Raw genomic sequence first — 18,046 nt, 5'->3', positions numbered from 1 at the left:
CTTGCAAATACAACAGTAAGCCTGAGCAACATTGGATAAAGTCTGGAAGAACTGACCTGTCAGCCACTCTCCTTGGAAGGTGACGTACAAGTTGAACACTATTTAGATTTCAAAGATGTGCCCTTCTGAGTTCATCAGGAGATGGATGGGCTTTTTAGGAGATGTGACGTTCATCAGTCCTTTTTCTGTGAGAAGAACACCTGGAAATGAGATCTAGAGAGCAGGTCTCACACTTAGATATTTATGACAGATCCTGAGTATACAGTGATTTGGGGCAGGGGGTGCATTGTGTTGTTTCTTTTGTTTGTTTGTTTGCTTAGTATGCAGGGGGTTGTTTGTTTGTTTATTATATGGTAGGGATACTTTGGGAAGTCTTATAGGCCAAGTCAACCTGTGATAAAAAAGGTCTTCACCCAACTCAATTTTATGGCTTCCTACTGGCAGATTACCTTCATCAGCTTTTGTGTTGTTACCTTTTTCTCAGACACAGGCTAGGCCACTCACTCACAGAGGTCAGAGACTCTCCCATCTTTTCTTCCATCACTGAGCCTGTTGGGCTCCATCTAATGCTCCTCCCTCCTGTGCTGTTAAAAAACCCCAACACTACCAAAAAGAAAAACCTGAAGAAAAACAGATAACCAGCAAAAACCCCAGTTTGGCAACACTAACATGAGTAGTCTAAAGCATATAATATCTATGTTACATGGGTCAATAAAAAGTGTGAAGTGATTTATGTTCAGGGAAACCTGCTTTGCTTCCTCCCACCCCCAAAATGACCCAAAAAGTTGTAAGAAGGTTTGAGAAAAGAAAAATTAGATCAATATTCTTTTATATAAAATAGAAAAAAAAAAAATCACAGAAAATTAAAAAGTAAATTACCAGTTTTACTGAGATCACAGCCTGGGATGTTCTCAGAAATTTTTCTTTATCTTTCTTCTATGTGTTAACTAAGATACTACTTACTGAGTCTGTATGTAATTTCATCCTTTTCCTGCAGACCAGATCTTCCCATATATCAGTTTTAGCAAAAGTTTTTCATCCATAAGAATAACTGAATACAGGCTTGTATAATTTCACTTGGATTGCTACCAATTAGTCCTACACACTTAAGAAAGACCTCCAAAAGTACTAAAATAAATGCAGGGCTCAAAATATTTTCAACTGTTGTCTGTGCAAGAGTGCTTCATCTTCTTTAGACTTTTAAACAGACTTAATCAAAACTGAAAAGGCAGAGGGAAAAAAGCCAACCCATACAGCAATGTATTAATGCTGTTCTTCAAACAGTGTTGCCAAAGACTTCCTGACACTTGTCTGTTTCAATGTATGTACAATAACAAAGTAATGTGAATAGTCTCTTTGACTTTAGATACTTGCTCCTCAAATTAATTAGAAGACATTAATATGGAAATGTTTGCAAGATATACTCTGTCTTGAGACAGATTAATGCTAGTAGAACAGAAGTATTTCTCACATTCTCTTTTCCTTCTTCTATCCTTAAAATGGTTTGTTTTGATGTTTCAGGTCCCTGATCACAAGTGCCATGTGGTGTTTCTCTTTTTATCTGTGTCAAGCAATGCTCTACCTTTTTCTGTGAATAATTCTGTTGTGCCTGCTAGTAGAGCAGTATCATTTTTTTATTATTTTTCAATCTCTTAGGCAGGAGGGTTTGAGTCATAAGAATGGCTTGTATCCAGCAAATATGCAAATAACTATTTTCTAAAGTGGAGGAAGAAAGTTTAAAAAGAAAAAGCAACCAAACACACACTCGCACACGCATACCACATCCCTCTAACTGCTTCCTTTATCCACCCCCGTTGAATTCCCACCACAAAATCTGTGCTCAGGAGTCTCTGGGTTTCTTTTTGTTCCTGTTTAGTCTTGTATTTATTAGTAGTGGGCTAAGCCCTAGTGCTCTTCCACATGACTCAGACAGTACTTGGGCTACTTTATTAAAAAACCACCCCTCCTCTGTGCCAGTGCTGCTGCACTTCTGAACCAGACCTACACCTCCTCTGTGTGTATGGAGGATCTAATGGAGTTTGACCTGCACATAACTGAGACTTTTCTGGTTTGGGTGTGATAGCAGCTGACTGTCACAAACATTACCTGTTCCCCAGTGCTGCCTTCAGGGAACTAGCAAAATTGCTGCTCCCTGTGCTCATGTGATTCAGGAGCCTGTGGATTCTTCTGCACTTGGCTTTAGATGACACTCATGATGAAATAGAATTGTTTTAATCTCTTGGGAGAAGAAGAGATTCTAGCCCAAGCACTGAGGCTTGGGATCAGTGTCAGGAGCCTTGCCAACAGGTTCCTGCTGTGGAAATAGGCACAGTGCAGTGGAGATCCAGTGTCTCAAGGTACTGATGGTGAGGCCTGAGCTGCTGTGAAAATAAGTCACTGCAAATTTTCATGGTTTTACCTATGTCTTTGGTATTGTGAATAGATCAATACTGCTGGTCTAGAGAAGTAGAGATTATCATAACATTTTGCATTCCTTCTTCTATTTCATTACATCTCATTGAAAGGAAGCTGTCATTATCTGTCAGGAAGTTTGTGTTCTGTGGAGTCTTTGCAGTTTGTTTTAAATTGTGTGACCTGCATATCTTTTTTCTGGGAGATCTCTTTCCACCTGTGAACTTTGTAAGTCCTTTGAGAGCTTAGTGTCCATTTCTAGACATACCGATAGGATTACTAAAGTAAATATTTATCTTTGAACATTTGAATATTTATCATCTATTTGAACAATATTTGGTAATGAGCTTTTATTTGAAAATAGGAAAAATGGAAGAAAGACAGCTATGTCTCCATCTCTCTCTGAAGGAATTCTAGATCTTCCCAGTCAAGTTCAGGAAGGGCTCCAAGATAGTGACAGCCATTTGCTTTTATAGTATTATGCTATTTTCTGAAACAGGCAAAGTTTGTTAAGAGAAGTAATTTTTTTTAGGCTAATGGATAAAAAAATGTTTTTACAAAATAATATGACAAGCTTTTAGCAAAAAGCTTGCTGTATTTCTCTGATTGTATCAGAAACAAAAGAAATGCTCCCAAGTGTGCAAGCTCTTCCTTAAGCCTGGAAGTTGGTTGCTTTTCTTTGTCAAACACCAGTTGGTCTAGTACAATTGTCCCTCTGCTCTTCCTCTGTTTGCGTGTCAGACATCTGACAGCTCTGTCACTGCAGGTTGGAAGATACCACTTGGAGAGATCAATAATGAGAGAGAAAGGCAGAAGCACATACACACACCCACCTGAAGGGCTGCATCCAGCTCTGGGGTGCCAGCACATGACGGACTTGGACCTGTTGGAGCGAGTCCAGAGGAGGCCACCGAGACAATTAGAGGGATGGAGCAGCTCTTCTATGAGGAAAGGCTGAGGGAATTGGGATTGTTCATCCTGGAAAAGAGAAGGCTTCCGGGTGACCTAATTGCAGCCTTCCAGCACCTGAAGGGAACCTGCAGGAGAGATGAAGACCTATTTACAAGGGGGAATAGATTCAAACTGAAAGAGAATAGGTTCAGATTAGATATTAGGAAGAAATTCTTTACTGTGAAGGTGATGAGGCACTGGCACAGGTTGCCCAGAGTAGTTGTGGATGCCTCATCCCTCAAAGTGTTCAAGGCCAGGTTTGATGTGGCTCAGAGCAGCCTGGTCTAGTGGAATATATCCCTGCCCATGTCAGGAGGTTGGAACTAGATGACCTTTAAGGTCCCTTCCAAACCAAACCATTATATGCTAGGAATATTTTGATGAAGCTTGAATCTTTAATGTCCAACTCATTATTATCTGCAAAGTTTACCAAATTGCAGGCAACTTCTCTGCCATGAGTCAAGGAAAATGAGAATCAAAACCATTCATTAAAAAAAACCGACTTATAAACTTCTCTTGTGATATAAATAGTCCTTTTTTTTTTTTTCTACTGATATACCTATCACAGCTAAAATACTTCTCATTGAGACGTTGAGATGTATACAAAAAATAAGGAGATTTATGACGTAAAATAAGGAGATTTATGACACAAGCATGCATTGGAGTACTCTGCTTAGTTCTATCATTGGATCAGAGTCATGGCTCTTCTAGGACATGTTCATATCAAGCAGGTGTTCTTTTGCATTCTGTTAAAAAACAATTTCTCTATTTCCAGTTTTTTTTTTTTCCCAAATATGAAATTTGGAGTAACTCCTAGCTTAGTTTGGCAAGAGTTTAGAGCAGCTGGAGACCTGTAGTGACCCTCAGTAGCAATGTTGTTCAGCATGGGGAAAGTGAAGGTTTGTAGGCAGTGAACAATATATTCAAAGCACAATTAAAGAATCTTCTTTTGTGTCAGATTCAGTACTAGATGTGGCAGCACCATCATTGTGGGGTGCGTGGCTGGGGTTAACATTTTCCTGCATTTATGCAATTAGGTATTTACTAAAAAATAGTGCACCAGCTTTCAAATACTGGTGTTTAAATGAGAGGTGAGTATTAAGACTCTGTGTGATGATTTATCAGAGAGATAATCTCTTTAAGAGGAAAACATCAGTAAACTATTCAGTAAGCAATCTATTTAATAAGAACTATTGTGCCTCATTTCTCTCTTCCTGTTCTTTTCTCTATCAATGGAAGTCTAGGTTGGAGTTGACTTTTACACCGTCTTTCTGGAGTTTTGGAGAGCTGATTTGTTAGAATAGCTGTGTTCTGCCTCCCATCAAGCCAAGACTGAATGGAATGATTAGTGCCCAGGACAAATTTTTTCTGCTAGCGATACCATGACAAGTGATATTTATGAGGCCATCTGAACAATCACTCTCAGAGGAAGAAAGGAAACGTTAACCCTCTCCTAATACTCAGAGAAATGGAGTTGTGGTGTTTGATTCTTGTCTTAGAGAGAAAAAAATCATTTTAATCTCAGTTGATATATTCTGGTCCGCAGCTGATAAGCAAAACTTACTGTAGATGATGCTGGTTTTGGTCCACTTCTACACTGCAGAGGAGGTGTGAGCTCTGTTGCCAAAGCTTAGAGGGTATTATAATGTTTGACTGAAATTCCAGCCACTTCAACTGAAAGCACAACGTTAGAAAATCTTAACATACTGGCACTTTCAAAGGTGGTCACGTGAGAACAGTAGTTGAAACTGGGTAAGGAGAAAAAGTAACAATGCAATATTTGTAATAGTTATAAAACTGTCAGAAGGAGTGTGTGAGTGCAGGGCAGATTCCTTAGTTTACTTTCCATTTTTATACATTCAATAGCTCACACAATTATTGTTCATTAAGACGGCAACGTCATAACCATTGTTTAAATGTTCTGAATTGTCCTTGAGTTCCCTAATGCTTACTGTGACTGGTGATGTAACACCCTCACTAGTGCAGTTTAGTTTCCAGCAAAGTATTACAAAAGTTTAAATATGGCACTGTGCAGGATGAGTAACTTCTTTTTCTTAGAACAGAAGGGTTTTTTTGTATGTTGTTTATGATCAGTACATTTTCTAACTGTAGATTCAGTAAATCAACATTAGTCAAATTAAGGTAGGGCAAATGAATGCAGCAGTTCCATGGTACCCAGTCAGTAAAGAGTAGCTGGTCTGGATTTAGTGATAAATGCAGAAAATAGCACTACCACAGAAGTGAAAATGAGGGGTTAGAACTGGATCACTGCAGGTAGACACAACATATATTCCCATTCACAGATTTATTGAACTACTTCCTTACACTAATCACTGTTCTTTTCATGCGGGAGAGGGCTCAAAACCTTTTCATTTCCAGTCTAAATATATTCAGAAATAGTTTTAATCTGTAAATCTTTGCGCCAGATTTGTTCTTTATTTAACAGGTATTCTCTTTCTGCTTCTCTCCTCTCCCCCATGTATTTGTATTATTTCATTTCAACCTTCACCGTGCCAAACTAAACCAACATAGACATTTCAGTCCATTTCAATAACATTCTCCACTTGCTGACCATTTTAGGAGCCCTTCCTTCTGTGTTCTCATTTAATTCCCTATGTCTTGTGTATGGGTGCTCAGAATTGCAGGTTATTTCAGTTTGTGTATTACCAGTGCCCTGTATCACATTAGTTTTATACTTCACGACTTGCTAGAAATTTCTCACTGATTGTGGTTTAGGATTGCAGTTGCTTTTGTCGTAATGATGGCTCTGTCTACAAATTGTCTTTTTTTCTACTCTTTATTTTTACAACTGATAAGTCTCAGATTAGAGCAGAAATACTTTTTTTTTACTCAAAATCTGTTCAGTGCCATACCATTCTGATATCTCCAGGCCTCAAAGTCCTTCCTTTATGACAGTCTGATCTTCTCTTATGGTACCATCAGCAATGCCACCAGTTTTGGGCTCCACTAAATTTTGTAGAGTTACTATTAGATTTTTGTGCCAAAGTGATTAACCAAAATCTGGAGTCTGAGACTGACTTCTGAGAAATTCCAGCAGTACTGCCCTTAGTTTGATACCTCCCCTTTCCTTTTTGTCATTTTCGTGCGTGGTCTGCACATCACCCACCACACTGATTCTTGTCTCAAATCCTATTTTGTCCAGATGAATTACTGATTTTCTGCCTGGCACACAGAGTTATATCAAAATACTTTTCTTAAGTCAGATGCAGGAGAACTAAATTGTCTTCTGTGCTGATAAAGCCTACCACATTTCACCCATGAGAAACAAGAGTTATTTTGTCAAAGATTAGATGAATCAGACTTGATCCCTTCCTGGTAAGCCTCTGCAATACTTATTCCAGTCTCTATTCACCTCAGTATGTTCTTACTTACTTTCAAAATTTGTTCTGAAGCTGTGCCTGCTATTGAGATCAGCCGTGGCAATAACTAATTTCACCTTTCCCTCCTCTCTTTGTTAAGTATAAACCTTGTGTTTGCTTTTGTATTCCTCTTGCATGACAAAGTTATTAAAAATCTGCCTTGCTTGCAAGGCCTCCTGTAGGTCAGAGAGAATGGACTTCAAGAGAGAAAGGGTGTTTTATGGTGAAGAAAGTGGCATGATTTTAAGAAAGAGAATGTTTGATATGATTCAGATTCTCTTGCAAATTGCATAGCAGTAAGTTTGGCACATAATTGGGGTACCTTCATGCTGGTACTGTGAAAACTGTAGTTTCTGTGAGACCTGAAGCCTTCATGAGGGCATCAAGGAACTGTGGCTATTTACAAGTGTTATCACCAAACTGGGGAACTGAAGTCTCGGCGTGACTGGAGTGAGGTCCTCTGCTGCCCATTCTTTGGGCCCAGGGGAGACCAGGCCAGGCACCACATCAGGGCTATGGCACAGACGTGTGGCACTCCCAAGTGGCTTTATGTCCCTATCTGTGTGTCCAAGTTGCTTCTTTTGGGAGGTGGTAGAAATCCCTCCTCTGCTGGTGTGGGTGTCCACTGGAGCACAGCTTCAGCTGGAATGACACTTGTGCTGTCAAAACCAACTGATAGCTTGGACTCACATCTTAAGAACCTTAACTGCTGGTTTTACTTTCAAAGAAATTTCCCTCATGTTGTTCAGAAATTAGAAGAAAAAGAAGAGCACTGTAAGTTTTAGCTTCCTATTAAATCTTCTAGGGAAAAGTGGAACCTCTTGCATCTCATTGTTTGAGGAGGTGTTGACCTCTGAAATATAAATGGGTAACAAGAAGAAATCAGTTGAGTTTACTCTGTAATGGTTCCAGTTTGTGGTGGAACTCATCTACTGTACTGTGGGATTGGCACTAATGCTATGTTTGGGAAGCAAGAGACAGGAGAGGGAAGGGAAGGGAAGGGAAGGGAAGGGAAGGGAAGGGAAGGGAAGGGAAGGGAAGGGAAGGGAAGGGAAGGGAAGGGAAGGGAAGGGAAGGGAAGGGAAGGGAAGGGAAGGGAAGGGAAGGGAAGGGAAGGGAAGGGAAGGGAAGGGAAGGGAAGGGAAGGGAAGGGAAGGGAAGGGAAGGGAAGGGAAGGGAAGGGAAGGGAAGGGAAGGGAAGGGAAGGGAAGGGAAGGGAAGGGAAGGGAAGGGAAGGGAAGGGAAGGGAAGGGAAGGGAAGGGAAGGGAAGGGAAGGGAAGGGAAGGGAAGGGAAGGGAAGGGAAGGGAAGGGAAGGGAAGGGAAGGGAAGGGAAGGGAAGGGAAGGGAAGGGAAGGGAAGGGAAGGGAAGGGAAGGGAAGAAGGGAAGGGAAGGGAAGAAGGGAAGGGAAGGGAAGGGAAGGGAAGGGAAGGGAAGGGAAGGGAAGGGAAGGGAAGGGAAGGGAAGGGAAGGGAAGGGAAGGGAAGGGAAGGGAAGGGAAGGGAAGGGAAGGGAAGGGAAGGGAAGGGAAGGGAAGGGAAGGGAAGGGAAGGGAAGGGAAGGGCTCTGACCCTGTGACAGCCAGATACACACACATGGAGCAGTTTGACTGCAAGTTTTCTCCAGCAGGAGCAGAAATATTTGCAATGAGCAGCTTATAGTTGTCCAGGCTCAACAACTTGCAACTGGGGATAGAGTGTTTCTACTTTCAATTGAGCCATTCCGCTGAGCTGCCAAGAGCAATGAACTTACTAAGTTTGTGCCAGTTCCTGCTCAGGAGATACTTCCAGATATTGAACCAGGTTGGGTTTCAGTTTAAAAATAATCCAAATACAATCCCTAAACCACAACCACAGAGCCTTAGAATTCAATTCCGTTTATACTCTCTGTAATTCTTTGCTGGGAAAAACTCTTGGCTGCTGAATTTTAATCTAACACAGGAAAAGTTTCCAGTACTTTTTACAAGTTTAAATGGGAAGGAGTTGACACTTATTTTTCTAAAAGCATCAGGCTGGTCCTTCTTTTGCCTAGTAATTTTGAAACCAACGTATCCAACATGCCCTGTTGGTGATGGAGAAATTTAGCTATTTCTTCAAAAAACCATTTGAAATCTCAATTATTTCTTGATGGTTGGTTTGGAAATGTTATTTCTCTAACTTCTCACAGTAGACTGGGAAACACTTTTCTTTTCCAGATGTATTCCTTCACAACTTTTGTATTGATGCTAATAACCTATGTATGATGTCACAGATGGTCAAATTCAGTCAAGAAAATTTGGAAAATGCTTTCTTAGGGCATGATGGTATTTTTTCCGGATGAGTATATATTGTTTAGCTTGTTATGAATGAGTTTATTTTAATAAAAGTGAGGATAATTCACTTGCCTCATATGCAATATCTCTTGAGACGGAGTGGGATAATGCTTTGTAAAAAAACAGCGAAGCAATAATCCTAAATTCTGAGAACTAATTTTAAGTTGAAATGCAAAAACAGAGTGGTCCTATATATACAAGATGACTTTCATGTTCCTGCCTGAAACTGCTAAGTGTCTGCAGTGGGAGTAATAGGAGAGAATTTCTAAGGTTAACTTAGATCCTTTTCAAGTTCAGCCATAGTCCAACAAAGAAATTTCAGCTGAAGGGTTTTTCCTACCTCTTTTTTGTAAAGTTGTTTGTTGTGAGAAATTATTATTTTAATCTTTCTATGTATCTATTCTGTGATTCTCATGCATGCAGACTTATTTCTGGACTGAGTGATAGTACACTTGATCAAATAAGATCCTCAAGGAAAAATTAGGCAATTACTCATGATCAGGGTGGAATAAGTGATTGAAAAGATGTAAATATTTTCAGGAACCTCAAGGCATGATGAAAAAATTATTTTATTCAATTCTTGTAGTCAACAAGGGCAAAACAAATAATGGATTTACAGTACAAAAGAGAAAATATAGATCAAATAACAAGGACAACAGTAAAACTAGGGACTACACAAGCAATGGAACAAGCTCCCAGGGAAAACTGTGCTGAAATTAATACCTGAGACATTATACTGTCAATTAAGTTTTCTGTTGTCCTGATTCTGATATTTTACAAAGATGTGACCTCAGCAATATGTTGTCTGGGCCTCTTTCCTTCCCCAGTCTCCCATGTATTCACTTGTTTTATACTCAAGGGCTTTTTATCTCCAAGCATCCTGCAGTCTTTTTATCTCCCAGCATCATGAGGAGACAACATGCACTATTTCACTTAACCTGAACTAGGTGATTCTCTAAGCTTCCTCAGAAATAATAAGGTTCGGAGTTATAATGAATTATATCTGTTAGTATACAATGCAAATGCCATAGGATAAAGGGCAGGAATTAATTTTAAAATATTTGGACTCTTCAGAATACCTTTAATCAAGATACCTGTTTTTCCAGAATGCAATGTTTTCATAGTTTTCATACTATTTTTTTTATAGTGATATGACTGAAATGCTGGTCTAATGTTTCAGCCTATAAAGAAGAGCAATAACATAAAGTAGGGCAATATTACAGCCTAATTAAACATTTCTAAAACATAACTTTTGATGGCAGTAGTTCTACCTATCCAAAACTATGCTCTGTCAGCTGTAGGGTCGTACAGCTTGGTTCATATTGGTCCATGAAGTGAAAAACTCCAGTGGGGTAACTTATGAGCTGAATGTGCCACTTAAATAGCCTCTCTTGTTAAGACTGTGGCCTAATTAACTTGATTTTTTCCTTTGCCTTTCAAGAGGTCAAGCTTGACATCTGTCCTTCTAGGGGCTGATTAATGTTCACAAAGCCATTTGAAGATGCTTGGCACTTAGTGTGTTATGGTGATGATCTTGGATAAAACCACTAGCAAGCACTGAGATTCCGTGTTTCCTGAGCAGCTTGCACCCTGCCACATCACTGTTTTCCCATTTTGTGAGTAGCAATTACTCAGTTTGGTCTGTGTTAAAATGAGTATGCTTCAGCAGTTTTATTTTTGTTCTATCAGTCTGACTTTGGGACTCTAGCCCAGAGAGTTAAAAACATAATTTACAGATTAAGACTATTTGTAGGGGAAGAAAATAATGTAGGTGGTTGCAGTTAGATAAGTAAGGTGCAGTTTTCACCATGAGTTAATGACCTTTGCCTCAACAAGTCCATTTGGGCTCCAGGAAGGATTGGAAGTGGGAAGATTTGCCCGCAGATTTCCCCACAGATCACCATGTTGTCACTGCCAAGCTTAGAGCTGCTGATTGCCCATGGCAGACCAGGAATGGAATAGAGAGTGGGCTTTAGACATGCCAAGGAGTGTTCCCAGCCTGGGGCTTATTGCATAGGATTTTGCCTGTGCAGAGTTGAATCCAGTGGCCAGTTTCTTCTTCCTCACATTTTATTTTTACAAAGAGGCAGGGGAAAGACGTTATTTGGCAATTTAGTGCATGCATGAATAAATATGCATGTTTTAAAGGAGGTACAGTTTACAGAGATGCGGAAGGGGAGGGAGGAGAGGTGTTACTGCTAAGGTGGGTTGTCCTTTTGGGGGCTGTAGTAGTGGTGGCACCACACATATTTTCAAAGAAGTCAAGGGCAGATACTAGGTGTGCCTAGTATCTCCTGATTCTTGAACAAGCAATGTAGTTTCAGCATAGCTCAGAACAGATCTAGCATGAAAGATGAAGTGCCATTGCTCTAGGATTGTGATATAGTGAAGTCCTTCACCTTAATCACAGAATTATTTTTTTTTTATTGATATTGATGTAACTTGCTCCTGTGTCTCAGTCTGTTACCTTGTTTGGCATTTTGAGTATATCTGGTGTTGATTCAAAGCAAGTGGTTGAACTTCGAGTGCTTTTGTCCTGTTCCATTTTCTGTCATGGCAGAGGAGCTGGGTGAGTTTAGTTCACTTTCTAGGTAACTGTACCTTTGTCCTCCCAGCTTTTACATTTTGGAAGCTGGCCTGACTAACTAGGCAGAGGTGTCAGGCAGCCAGCTGTCTGATACCCCACCATGGGGGCACTGAAGGCAGCCTGTCATAAAAATGCAGCAGAGCAGGCATCTCATACACAGACACCTCTGATGATAAGTATGCATGGTTTGTGCCAGGTCTGCATGAGTAATTCAGTTGTAACCTTTTTTTTTTAATAGAGGAATGCCTTGGTACCAGGAAAAAAGATTGTTTTCCTTCCTGGCTTGACTGTTGGTTTGTTGGCTTCTCCATTTTTTCATTTGGTTTTTCTCCTTGTAGTTGTCCTGCTTTTGCACACTTGGGAGACCAAATACCCCCCAAAAATGTGTTCTTTACTCTAGTTGTCTTGCACAAGGACTACAAAGTTTCTTTGCACTATGGTTTTAAAGATCTGATTTTAATGAGGAGGTCCATGTCCAGGAGCAGGGAATGGGAGCTGCTTAGGTAGTAAGGAGTAACCTAAAATATCCATAGACTTCCCAGGTTATGGTTTGTGGTGTTTTTCATGCAGGTTTTCATAGGCTCCTTTAAGTTTTGCTTACAGATGGAGTCTTAGCCAGCCTACTTAAAGCAGAATTAATTTTCACTGGCAGTTCCTCCTCTCTTGTGAATCAAAACAGCATGGTCTGTATTTCAAATGGTAACCAGAGTGTATTCTGGATGAAGTATCTCACAGGAGGTCTTTGAAGAGGCAGGAGTTATAACCTGTAATACTGTCTGCGTAACTTCCTAATAAAGACAATGAGTAATTAGAGGTAAGCATTTGCTTTTTAGCAAGAATCCCTTCAGGAGGAGAAGCAATAGGCTGGTGCTCTCTAAACCACTCAGAGTAAGACATGAAAAGTCAGCAATTCTGCCATGAAAGGCAGCTTCTCATTGCAGTGCTTGTGGGAGGTGACATCAAGGAGATGCACAAGCAGGGGCAGAGCAAATGTCTGCTTCTTCTGTACCCAGGAGATTCTGACCCCAGCCCTCCAGTTCTGTGTCTGAGGTGTTGCAAGTTATTAGAAAATGTGCCAAAATGTAGCATTTAGCAATAAACCTTGCCAAAGGGTATTTTAGGGCTAAAAAGGGTGGTTACACAGGGTGATTGCTTTTACACTGCTCTTTATAAATGCTGCATATCTCCCTCTCCCATTGCCACTGGCATTCTTCCTGATTTGTCTGGAGATGAGATTAAGTCTAGCTTCTTTGAGGGCAACAGGTAAAGGAGCAGGGTATCAACATGGAACAGATGTGAGAAGGTGCTTGCCTTCATAAGTCTGAGCTTAGCTGGCCTTCTGTCAGTGCCACTACCTGTGTCTGCTTGACTTCAAGTAAAAATTGTGAGAAATGCTTTTTTTATATGGTGGTTTGATTGGTATTTTTTAAGCTTTCATGTCATCATTACCCTCTGTGCTTTGCAAGATGTCAGGAACCTGACAGAGAAGCAGTAAGAAAATTTTGTGTAATATGTTTATTTGGTAACCAACCCTCTACAGATTTTTCTTAATATGTCTACTTCCCTCTTTTCCTATATGCTTGCTAGAAGTGACTTTACATAAAGACTTCATAGGCCCCAAGCAAATTTCTCACATTAATCAACTAGCATTCTGATATTCTTGAAGGGCTTTTCCAATGTATATAATTCTACATTGTTGTTCAGGGATACTAGAAATAAGCCAGAGCATAATTAGAGATATGTGCTTGTGGACCTATGTCCTTTTCTTCCTGAAGGAATAATTTTGATTTTTTTGGTATGATGAATTTAAGCCCTTGTTTTTTTCATGCAGTTTCCACTCTTAAGGAGTTTTCTCCTTGAAGTACATGACTAATTCATATGAAGTGCTCCCTCACTTGTGAAAATGGTATTCCAATTTATCCGTCAGGTTTTAAAACTACATTTTCTTATTGTTATTGATTACTGCTTTTTTTAGGACTGGAAGTACTGGAGAAATCAAGAGGGAAGCAGAGAACTTTCCTGTTGCCCAGCAGTGTACTGTGACAGATTGCAGAGGCAGTTCAGATTTAGTTATAATTGGCACCTGTTTTGTCACAAACAAAAATAGGCTGCACTTGAACAAGCTGGGGAACTCTTATCAGCATGATGATCTTTGTAATATTTCTCATTTCCTAGTTGCATATAAAAGCCCTTTTTTTTAACTCTCTTTGTATTTTGGCTTTCTGTTTGCATTTCCAAACTACAGTGTTCAGCCTTCAGGTCTGGTCTAAGCAGGAGAGGTGCAGTGAAATCTCTGTTTACTAAGAGCTGCAAAGGGAGTTATCTTTACCAAGTCAGCCTGCCTGTGTGGACACCACTGTCTCCACTGGTTTCTTTCAGTTCACCATCACCACTGGAGGTGGCAGAGTGAGTCTGATGCCTTCTTATTGCCACCTCTGGGCTGCTGGACCTGTTGGCAGTGATGAGTGCAGGGCTTTATTGAGCTGTACTGCAGTAGTCAGGGTTCTTCTTTCACCACTTTTATGTGGGACAGTGGAAGAGGTGGATTTTTAGAGTGGCTCCTTTATTTAATGATATATTGGGGAGAGGATATGCTTTTCTGACAAAGCTGCAGTCACCTTTAAAGCAAATCTGGGGAAGTGACTGAAGAGCTTAGGGCTGCATATGACAGGAACATTCTAGTCCTGAAGTTTCATGGAATCCTTGTTTTTCATTGCATAATAAAATTTATTCTCAGCCTTGAGAAACTTGCAGAAGTAGGATGCATTTTATGTATGCTTTTATTTCCAGTTTCCCTCCATAGCACCATTATGGATCTCACAGGTTCAGAGACATGGTATTGTCTTATGTTCTCCAGAGTTTGAGTTGATGGGTTTTGCTGCATGCTTAGCAATTTCTTATAGTTTCTATTCCGACTAAATATGTGATCAGGTAAGGTAAAATGTTGAAGCTGTCTTGTAGCCCTGTGTTGCTAGGCAATTTCGGTGGCTTTTGTTCTAATACCAGTTTAGCCTTCTAAAAAGAACTGTTCCCTAGGAAAGAAAATTACATGATTGGCAGCAATATTACTACTTCATTACTGCACTGGCACTGCCAGTGGCCTTCCTTGCTTTAAATTACGCTGTTTCCTTATCATGTGCCAGAAGGGTAGCCAAAGTCAAATTACTGCTGGCAGACCGCAGGGATCAGCAGTATAGAAAACCTGGCAATCTCTGTATTTCTGCAGTATTAGGTGTTCTTCTTCTTATATGTTCTTGTATTACTGAGAGAATTTTTGATTGTGGATATAAAAATGGTCATGGCAGTAGTTATTTTTACTGTACTGCATCCTCAGGAAGAAGCGAAATTACATTGCTTCTCCTCCTGAGAGCTAGTGAGAATTAGTTGCTCTTTGGTCCTTCTCTTACTGGCAAATAATAATCCCAGAGGAGGCCATGCCAAGTGGAAATGATATTTCCAAGGTCCGTATGGCACCCTTCATTTGTGGATCTTGCTGTACTTCTGAAAGTGCAATGGTTCTTTCCACCCGCCTCCTCTCTGATGAGATGTTATCATCTCCATTCTGTGAAATTCGGGAAAACAACTGAAGGGATAAATGACTCACACTGAATTAAGCAGCAGCTCGGGAAGAGAAAGCACAGCTCTCTCTGAAGACTGAATCACATGACTCCCAGGTACCTTTAAGACAGGGAGACGTGTTTGAACCCCTCTCTCCCTGGGACTTTGCAAACCTGCCCCTCAGGATTCTGTATCACTGCTTCTCTCACCTCAAAATTGTTCTGATGCAACTTCAGGATGCTTTTCTTGATGAGTTTCAGGGTGCACAGGATCTGTTAGTACCACCCCTGGCACAGAGGCTGGCTCCTCACCACAGGTGTCTGCCTGCCTCTCTGCGTGGCAGCTTTTTTGCCAGGTGACTGTGTTTAGATGGCTGACTGAATAATATGATTGATTTAAGCTGACTCCCTGCTTTTGAGGTATTTGAGAATACACAGCAACCTTGTCACTTTTATTTATTGTCTACTTAATCAGGTCTGTTGAAGTTCTATTTTGTAGAATGATTGTACATAGCTGACATCCTTGAATGAAGTGTCTCATTTGTGATTGTCTTTTATATGCATTGCCAATTTCATGGATCCAAGCCTCAAATTTACAGAAAAATGACTCTTTAACTCACTTCATCTTGATCCCCCATAACATCGTGAATGGATTTTGTAAATAATGGATTGGGTGGTTCCTAATTTCAAACATTCCCTTCATGATAGATAAGGCTTTCATGCCAGTGCAATCATCTCTTTTTCATCTCTTGAGTTCAAGAACTTCACAAGAGAGGTCAGAATGACCACATGCCATTTTAAAGACACAGTGGGGGATGATTAGTATCAACACAGTAGTTTAGCAGAGCCAGAGAGAAAGCAGAGTTTTCTCAAGACCAAGGGCAGTACCTTGCCTACCGAGATGTATCACTGTATATCTGCCTGCTGTTCTAGCTTTGGGGGCACAATGATCTTATCTTTGTGTTACTCACTAGTGTTCCACAAAACAATATAAAACAAGAAACTGTGTTAATCTTTTCGTTCCCTTCCAAGTGGAAACCACATGTAGAAGATACCTATGTAGTAAAGTTTTTAACATGGGGGGAAAATATAATGAGCCCTTACAGCAATCAGCCAGTTTCTGTTGAGCTAGTGGCCTTCTAGTCATAGTGTTTTGAACAGTGAGGTGATACAGCAGCCTGCTGTCTGGTCTGGTGCACTGGTCTTTTCCTGGAGTCTGTCTTGTGTGAGGAAATCCCTGTTGTCCTTATTCAGTTCCCCACAGCAGCTTTGAAATTTAAATCTCTGCTGTACTTCAAGCAAAACACTTATTGAAATACCATCACATAATCTGTGGCCTTTCAAGACAGGCTTATGAAAATATGCAAATACCTAGATGTTTTTGACACAGCTAAAAGAAATTCAACCCTGATGATATTCTGTATCCTGGGAAAAGGTGTTTAGAGATGGGGTGCAAAATGCAGGTACAACTCTTTTCTCACTTTTTTTTTCCCCTGTTGTTTTCTACTAATCCACAGAGGAACAACATAACAGGTCAAATCTGTTTACTCCTCAAACAATCTGGGATGCTTGAATGTCTTTATTGTAATTTAGGAAGCAACTGACAGACAAGATTGTGTTGGGTAGACACTAAAAATACACACTGTAGGAACCACACAAACTCCCAGGTACAAATTAGATTTTTTTTTTTTAATTTTTTTTTTTTTTGCCGGTGCAATTTATAATGAGACATGAACTAAGCTTCTTTCTCAAAGTTCCAGCTATAGATCATCTACAAACTTGAGGGACTACTTTTATCCTGAGAGGTGACATATTGATCTACAACTCCAAGAATTGTGCCAAGAATGGGAAATCAACAAGATCTTCCCCTGATTTATGTAGGCTAGATATCTGTGGCATGCCTTTCGAAGGTGATCTCTCAGAGGCGTAATTAAAACTTGATGGTGAATAATCATGATGATTTGTGTTCCCACATTGTAGCCCTGTGGCTGTTTTTATGTGGTTGTAAATGTGGTTTGTCCCTGCATGTGAAAAGGATGGTTAGGAAGCATTGGGCTTAAGGGTAGAATTTTGCACACAGCTCTTATACAGAAGGTCTCCAAATTTTTCCAAGACTAGACCTCTGTTTCAGTTTAGAACTGAAGTATAGAACTGTTTCAGTTTAGAACTGTCAGGTTGCAAGTTAGTGAAAAAAAAAATTCAAGAAGTTTTTTATTAGTAAAACTGAGCAGCCTCTAAATTTGCTCACTCTGCAGAGAGAGGCAGTGCTCTGATATTGGAGATGCAGACTTGGGGCTGGAGAGAGTGGGGAAAGACAGCAGTTTGTAAATTAGTCTTACTTTGGTCTCTATGCATTAGCAACACCTTTTCCTTCATTCTCAAATCACCTGTCAAAAGGAGAAGGAAAGTATTGGGACAAAGGTTATCTTTCAGCCTGAAGATTTTTCCATTGAATTCTATTATTTTTGTATTAGTGTTGATAGAATTTTCAAGGCACACAAAAGGCTACTGCTGAAGTAGACTGGATTCCTTTGTTTTCTATACCATCTGGATGATGGTTGGAATTTTGAAGAAGCTATTTATCATTTGGTTTTGAATTATTCCTAGGGTTTGTTTGTGCTTTGAGATATTTATCCTGCCTTCTAAAAGCCCAAGCTTTCACAGTTTATATCAGTAACAGTGATTTTTACTCTTTCATTTTGAAACTAAAAGGCATAAACACCATCCAATGCCTACTTATAAAATAAGGTGGGGAGAGGTCGTATCTCTAATTCTGCATGCAGAACAGTCAGCATAGTAGATACAGTTAGAGACTGATTATCATAAGAAGCATGAGTTAGAACCAATG

The 18,046-nt window shown here is 40.0% G+C and overlaps 1 protein-coding gene across 6 annotated transcripts in view; it reads left to right on the top strand.

Moving 5' to 3' along the window:
• ELMO1 (engulfment and cell motility 1) overlaps positions 1 to 18,046 on the top strand; it is a 303,565-nt gene that overhangs the window by 179,790 nt on the left and 105,729 nt on the right. The window lies entirely within an intron of this gene.

This window comes from Haemorhous mexicanus, chromosome 1 (genome assembly GCF_027477595.1).
Source record: "Haemorhous mexicanus isolate bHaeMex1 chromosome 1, bHaeMex1.pri, whole genome shotgun sequence".
NCBI lineage: Eukaryota > Metazoa > Chordata > Aves > Passeriformes > Fringillidae > Haemorhous > Haemorhous mexicanus.
This window is presented reverse-complemented; position numbering and strand designations above follow the sequence as displayed.